This window comes from Lutzomyia longipalpis, chromosome 1 (genome assembly GCF_024334085.1).
Source record: "Lutzomyia longipalpis isolate SR_M1_2022 chromosome 1, ASM2433408v1".
Taxonomy (NCBI): Eukaryota; Metazoa; Arthropoda; class Insecta; order Diptera; family Psychodidae; genus Lutzomyia; species Lutzomyia longipalpis.
In genome coordinates, this window is record NC_074707.1 from 6338207 (window position 1) to 6346997 (window position 8791).

Genomic DNA, 8791 nt, shown 5'->3' on the forward strand with positions numbered 1-8791 from the left:
TAAATGAAATTGACACGATTTTCTATTTTAGTCGTAATAAAATCATTTTAAAATAAATATTGAAATAATTAAATATATTTCAAATAAACAATCAATAATATTCAATAAATACATAAATAGATAATTGTAAAAATTTCAGCAAATGTGATGAAAAGAAACAATTGAAATTAATAGCATAACTTCAATGCAAAAATTAAGTTACTTTGCAAATTTATTTGTATACTCATTATGTATGTAAACAAAATATTGATTTTTTTAGGTGCATAAATAAATGCAAAATCGTGTTATGTAATAAAACACTCCCTCGTTTATTCGAAATTCGAGATTTTTTTGGTCGATTTTTGTTGTAAAAAAACCACAGAAACACCCTTGCTCGTGGCAAATGATTGAGTTGAAAAAAAGCCATCGATTCGGTGATAAAATCATGCATTGTGTGTGTTTTTATGGTGATGTGAAGCATTAAATTTTCATAATTATTTTTTGCAAAAGCGCGACAATATGCTGGGTAATATATATTGCAAAAGTTCCTCCCCTTATGTCTGCTGTACACGGTGCACTCAAAAATGCATTTAATTCTGAATATGGAATGAGTATATCCGGGGGTGTTTGGTTGAAAAGTGAGGTGAATTACATCGTAAATTGGAGGCAACTTTCTGTCCATCACAAAATGAACGTTGTACAACAAACTCCCTGTGAAGAACCCACAGTGGCCGCAAGCAGAAGCTCCTTACTTATTTATTGTGCATCATATATACATTACATTTCACAGGAAGACAACGGGAGCCACACGATGGGGTGTGGGATGGAGTGAGATGGGGGTGAGTTATACTCGTTGTGGAAACTTTGATGAAGCTCAAGCGAATGTGGGGGATGATGGTGGGTCTTCTTCTCTAATTTCCGGTCTCGACTGGGTAATTATGAAATCACAAGTCCATTCTCTCCAGGCATTTTGAATGATCCTCTCGACACTAGCTCACTGACTTGTGCCACGGGCTGGTGGTGGTGTGAGGAAATTAATTGGATTTTTTTCACCCAGCAAACTGACGAAAATTGAGCAAACATGAGGGCCAAATTGTGCACCATGCTTCGCCTCACCCATCCTGCCATTATCTTGGGCGCACAACTTCTTGAAGTGAAAGAGAGAAGGAGCGGAAGGTGTCTGCCTTCACAGAGACTGCCTGCAATTTCCACTCAAACTGCGCAAGCATACTTACTCTCCATGACTCGCTGGATCTGCTGTGGATTTGTGAGACTGCCAGCCCATATAAATATAACGTGATCACTTGATGAGGTTCAAACAACAGCAATTTATTTTGCATGTACACAATCCACTATCCAATGCAGAAATGTTTACCACTGGCACATACGGGGGCTGCATTAAATTTCAGCAGATGTCAGATTTTCCAGTTTAACGAACAATTAAAAATTGAAAAGGGGCTTCTCGGGCAGCCACTCCATTTCGGGCCTACCCCGCCCTGCCTCGTACTCCGACCAAATTGCAACACACACCCCATCCACACTTCATTTGTGTGCATTATTTGTAGCATCTGCATATGAAAATATGTGCACAGAGCCCCTCTGTTTATTGCCCGGGTCTCTGATTGCAAAACCATTCGCAGGATATCCCACAGAATATGTTTAATGCACTACATTTATGTATGTGCTATATAGGTACTGAACAAATACCAATTTCAACCCTAATATTTATACATTGCCACCAGCGAAAAAAATTAGGGGATATCGCTTTTGGGAATTCCTCCACTGAAATGAACAAATTACCCGCTCCTCTTTCTCTCTTTTTTTATCAAGCCAAATAACCTGCAATATTTTTCCAATGTGTGTATTTTTTTTAAATGGAAAAGTTTATTTAGACCCTCTTTTGGGGGAGGGATATGCTTGATTTTTGTTTGATGTTTAATTGGTGTTTTTAATTTATTCATTTGATTTTCGGTAACCTCCTAAATCGCACGTGATGTTGATGAAATTTGTTGTAAAACTCCCAATTTGAATGTTACCAATTTATCATACCAAAAGGGTTGTGTGTTGTGTTTAAATATACATAATTTAACTAAAGGGGTAAATCATTCGTGAAAACCTATTGCTTTCCTACGTAAGTGAGAATTTTTTTTTGAATTGATGAAAGAATAACAATAAAATGAATGTTTGAAATTCTTTAATAAAATTTTATAATTTGCTTTTTTAAGAAATTGTTTTTGAAAGACAAAATGTTTTCTTTTTATGTTAGTACGTTACGAAAATCTTTAGAATCATAAACCATTTTGCTATTTAAAAAAATTCTAATGATCATCTAAAACGGCTTTTTACAAATAATTTCAGAAATTTCTAGAAGCTAAAATTTTGTTACGCATATTTCTTAGGATTGTTTTGTGATTCCTAAACTCGGTTTCATAAATGGTTAGCATTAGAATCTGATTTTAGATCGTGTAAAAAACATTGAAAGCTTTCGATTGGAATTTTCACTTGAGAAAATCATGAAAATAGCGTAACACCCACACTATAGTTATCCCCATTTCACCCAACAAAATGCAATTTGACCGTGAAATATAAAAGGAACTCTCCGTGGAATTTACTGCGGTCGTAGTTAATGGAGGCGCCTGGTCAAATGGCATATCCCTGTAGAATTTTTTCTCCATGTTGTACACATTTTTCAATTACCACGTTCAACACGGTGTGGCATCATGTAAGCTTCCCACACACATATAGTAGGTAGTTCCGCACCACCCCCACAAAAACCCCTTTGGCGGCATGAAGAAGGTGTATCGCCGACAACTACCTCCGTTCAAAATGATTTATTTCGTACAGACACCCCTAACCCTCGCGCGATTTCAACCACCCCATCTGCAAAATATCCACCATTCTAGCTAACAGAAGCAGAGTCCCTGTACGGACTACATGTCCTGCAGTCCTTCGGTGGACGCGCTTATTGGGCCACAGGAAAAAGAAACACAATGCAATACGATCGTAACATGGGGAACATACATCCCACGGAGTCTTATCTGTAATTTTCACGCGAAGTGAAACGGAAAAATAATGCTCCGGGCTGGTTCTTTTGCCATTTGGAAAAATTCTTGGTGAAATGCTATTATTTTTTCGCACGACACGATGCAACACAACATTTTCCCGCACTCACTCCACATGTTACGATTGTTTATGACTTTTATCTTACTTTTTTCTCCACCGCAAGGTTTATGGTAAGAAATTTATTATATCTCTTATTCATACAAAATTCTTTTTATTACATTTATGCTCCTTTCTCTTGGTGCAGTGTCCCGTAAAACATTTGTTGTTTTTTCCTGTAAATATATACATTTGATCATGTCAGCCAGCTATATATAATTTCAGCAAAAATATTAAGGGACGTGGGATTTATCACGGGTGGGTACAAAACGGTGATTTCAATTGCTGCGCGGATTAAAATGTTATTTCCGTTTTCATGAATTTCTAATCATAAAAAAAAAATAAATCAAAAATTATTTATAAACCACAGCTGAATGATAAATAACTTTAAAAAAAATACATTTTGCCATTCAGTCATTAAGCTCGTTAAAGTTCACTCCATTTCCGTTACCGCATTTGAAAAAAAAAGCCGAACTCCATATGACTTCATCAGCTTTGTAGTTACATTTTCCGCCAGGTAAAATGAAAAAAAAAGGTTAGTGGAGCTTTTGAAAGTTGCAAAAATAGACACAATTAAAAGTTTCCTTCGCACTAGCTTTCAATAAGGTGGTGCTGACTACATTTGTTTTTTTTTCGTAGTCTGCACGGGGCAGTTAAAATAAATTGCAGAACCAGACAGAATTTGCAATGAAGCAAATTGTGCGACATTATGTGGCTTTGTCGCAGGAGTATTCTCCTCTCCTACATCTTTTTATTTCGCTCTGCAATTTGAGAAAAAAAAGAGGCGGGATGGTGAAAGTTGCACGGGACAATAAGAGCTAGATAGGGTGGGTGAGAGCTTTGGTGGAGTGAGAAACTTGAGACACGTCCATGAGAGAAGGGAGGAAAAAAAGCCTCTGGCAAAGAGACTGATTTTCTATTGTTGTCAAGGGTGAACTTTTCCATCATTACGTGTCAGTAAAAGTGACGATGGCGGGGCGAAGGTCACCACCCTGGAGGGTCAATGTCGTCAATTGCAAGGAACTTTCCCCCCACTCATTCACTCTTTTTTTCCCATGGGATCTCCCAGCGTATAGTACAATCACATTCAATAAAAATCTGTATGGTGCGAAAAAATGCTGACACCCACAAGTGAGTTTGAGATTATTGATTGAGCACACAATTTATTATTTTTCTCTTCGCAAAGATACCTCCGAAGAGATTTTTCCTCCAACTCATGGCACTAATGGTGATGAAAAGAGCACAATATGGTCAGCGATATGGGTGTATGATGTGTTTCACCATCCAATTCGTGATTTATTTTTTTATGAAATGCCGAAAGGATGGAATTACGTGAAAGAGAGAAAATCTCCAACAACGTAAATCCTCGGAGGACTTGCACCCAATCGTACTATCTTCACGGGTAAAAGATATATCTGATCAAAGCTATACAACTTAAGTACACAGGAGGGTATCTAAAATCCTTCAAAAGTTCACTGTATAAGAAGTAAATCACGGTGCTGAAAAGAGCTTTGTTTTGTGCAATGAATTTTCTCGCTGAAAGAAACTATTTATTCAGCGATAAAATATTCAGGAGTTATGTTGCTCCTTTTCATGTATAGATATATGTACCTTTTTAAGAAATTCTTAAAGGTAACAAAGTTACTTATAGATTTTTTGTAAATAATTTCTCAAAATTGATAGAGAAAATTTTATTCTTAAATAATTTCCTAGAGCTTTTTTTCTAGATTAATTTCTGCAGAAAAAAATCTTTTCTAAAATAATTTTTTAGAATTTTTAGAAAATATTTTTTAGAATAACTCTTTGGAGTTCTTTGAGAAGAAAACTTACTTCAAGAATCTGTTAAAATTCTTAGGGATGTTTTTTTTTCTTGAATAATCTTCCAGAATCTTTAGTTTTTTTTCCTAGAATAATCATCTAGAGTTTTCAGAAATGATTTTGTTCTAGAATAATTTACTAGATATTTTAGAGAATTGTTTTTTCTAAATTTCTGAAATTTTAATAGAAAATTTTTTGTACAATCATTTTTTTTTAATTTTGAGGGAAGATTTTTTTCTAGATTAATTTTCTAGCGTTTTTACAGAAGACTGAATAATTTCCTAGAATTTTTAGAGAAGAATTGTTCTAAAATGTATTTTTTTAGAATGTCTAAATGTAATTTTTTAAGAATAATTCATTTGAAAATCCTAGGAATCCAATCTTTTCTTAAAAAAATTAAAAATCTTTAATTATATCTTGAATCCTGAAAATTCAGAAAATTTAACTCAAAAGAATTGAATAACAAAAAATTCTTCCCAATTTATCCTAATCAGCCTAAACGTAAACTTTGGTAGAAAATTGCAATTGGAATAGATGAGAATGTAATGCAAGAATGGGATAATGGCTCAATGCCTAAAAGAGGGAAAGTACAGTGAGATTCATTGCAAATCAATGCGTTCGATAATTACGTCCATTAGTGGAACTTGGTTGGTATCGCCACTAATAGACTCTCTTGGGGAAAAACTCTCAATTATATTGAATACAAGAGTGGCAAGGAAGAGAATGGCAATTGCGACTATGAAAAATGAGGGTTCTGCCGATGATTCTTTTTTTATTTTCTTCTACTCTCACACCCTGACACGTCAAGTCATACACCCCCTCAAAGACAATGGTGGAGTTTGGATGTACATGCATACATATAGTTTAGTGAACCAAAGGGGGGACGTAAGGGGAGGGAGGGAATAATTTGAATTTACATACACCCAGCATCCAATTAAAGTTGTTGAGTAATTAAATGAAGCTTACTATGTGCTTGTATACACTGAAATTTACTATTTACCCCCATAAATTGAGGCCGAAGCGCATTAATGAGTTTACTCGTAAACTTCTCTTGTGCTTGTTCAACTCAGCGCCCTCCGCCTCCTTTCTCATGTTATAGTGCTCTTGCCCTATCTCCTAATCACTCAACATTTGATAAATTGGCGAACCAACTTTTGAGAAATATCCTTTGAGATGTGTGTATATTCTCGGTCTCTTTAGAAATGCCATGCGGAGCTTATGTGTGTGCGCCTTTTCTGCCATATGTACGATACATAAGATACACAACATGGTAGTACTGAATTTCGGCAACATTATATCACTCAGCGCGCATAGTGGCGGGAGCTTTAGCCTTATCCTTTTGTGTTGGAAGCGATGCAGGCGATATTTTAGAATCAATGCGGTGTGAAATGATTTTCAGAAAACAGACATTTCAGAGGAAACTGCCACCCATTTGTACCAAATGGTTAAAGTGCAGTAATTTATTGTATTGCTATATTTTGACTTTATTCACACACGCCCCCATCAAACCCACCCTCCCACACAGAATCATTTTTTGTACATTCATTTCACATCCTCGCTTAAAATACTCTCCGGGGCATCAATCAGTGAATGCAATTTATGTGCGGGGGACTCTGAAAAGAACTGAAATACTCTAAAAATTGCATCCGAAATCAATTTTCTCCACTCTGGATTAATGCCATATATCGTTTGATAGAGTAGCATAAAACCAAAAGTAGGAGGGAAAAAATCGTGCTCAAGTCCCTGACTGAATTTTCATCATCAAAATGGGGCAAAAATCATCTAATAACTATTTTTTGATACATGAAAATAAAAAAGCTAAAAATATATTTTTCATTTGAAAAAAAAAAGCCAAAAAGCTTTTATTAAATTAATTCACATATGAAACATATTAGCGTTGGGAATTTAGCTTTAATCTAATTCTGATATAATTTTATTTTCACATGCCTATCAAATTCGAAAGAAATAAACCAAATTGGGCAGCACATCGTTGGGAATTAGCAGCTGCTTCTTTTATAATTGGATTGACTTTAGTTACCGACTTTATTATATGTTCTCTTTTATACATTTTGCATAAAGCATTTAAATGTATAAAGAAAGGCTTAAAAGCCATATAAAATAATGTATGCAAATAAAAAGACAGAAAGATAAAAAAAAAAAACTGTTGAATCGCTTCTGTGGCATCCTGTTCCCGTGTTTATATCACATAACATTTGAAACTTTTGTCACTCTGTGTGTGCACGCGAAATCACATTAAAACTTCCAGGTGCACATCACTCAACAACCACCTCGATTGCATTGAGGTTGGCTTAAGCAAACATTGTTAGCATCAAGCACTTGTGCAGGTGCTAATAAAATGCTTCTTTGCATTATATTTCATTGCAATGAAATACAATTCTGATCCCAAATGCAGCGTCTCAATTCATCATTGTATTATGCTAAAAGCAATAAAAATTCAAAAATCGGACCTACAAGACCAAAAAACACTTGAAGTTTGAAGTGAAGGCGTAAAACAGTTTCATTTTTGGTTCAATTTATTATTATCAAAGCACTCAATCTATGCTTTCTCAATGTGATTCCCTTTGTTCTTTGAAATATTCTCCTAATGAAGATTTATGAATGAGAATGAATATCAATTTTCCCTCGCTCTCTCTGTGGGACTGCAATCGATGCTCTTTTCATGTACTTCAATTTTAATTAGTCCCCACATTGGCATTCTCCAGCCACTCCCAAATTCTCGCGCTTCAGCATAATATAGAGAGCCGTGTATCACACATATTGCTATACAAGAGCACACAATATGCTTAGTACAAATGATATTACATACATATATGGTGCTATGCACGCGGGAGAAATACTTAGCTTGCGAGATTTTAGCATAAGAGCTTTCAAATGTGCTAAAATTTCACAATTTCCCATGCATATGGGAACTTTATTTATCTAGACACGGTGTGTATCGTATACACAAATGCTGGCTCATAGCAATTTCATTCTGCACAAAATATATTATCATCCACACTTGTGAAGTGCTAGAGAGAATTTTCTACGGAATATTGGTCAATATCCTTCGAAAGTTGTTTCCAAACAGGAGCTGAAGGAGAAAATATTCATCGTTTTCGTTCATTAGAAATTCAATTTTCTTCATTTTCTTCCGGTACATCTGTTCATCCGAATTTTGCCCAATTTTGCATTTCAGCACGAACTTTATACCATTTTCGCAATTTTCTTATAATGCAAAATTAATTTGACAAAAACACTTTGCTTCAGTGAACAATTTTCCAGCAAACACCTTGTACATCTTATGAATCAGGTGCACCGGAAAAGGAATTTATTCACTTTGGAGTATTTATGGCGCTATTGTAAGATTCATGGTGAATATAAGAAATTTTTAGAATATTACGAAACCTTGAAGAAGGTCAAATCTGCAGTGAGAACTTGGTTTATGAATTTAAAAAATCAACCTAATTTTCTTAACTAAATATCTTAACTAAAAAACAAAGAAAGTAATAAAATCCATAGAAGTTTTCTTAAAATATTTTTTCCAAAATATTTTTCAAAAAAAAATGAATTTACTTTTCAGAATAAAAATGAATAAACTCCTTTTCTATTATACCCCCTTGTTTGCTTAGAGCTTCAATTTAATTTATATTTTTAAGAAAATTTTAATGAAAACCCCAATAAAAGGAAAATTTTCCTGAATAAGTTTATTTGGAATATTTTATGCAAACTAAAATTAATTTGTTCTTCCTTGTTATAAATTCTCCTCTTTGGTAAAATGGAACAAGTGCGGGGGATGATGGGAAAAGGGTTTAATGACTCCTCCAAGTTTGTAATG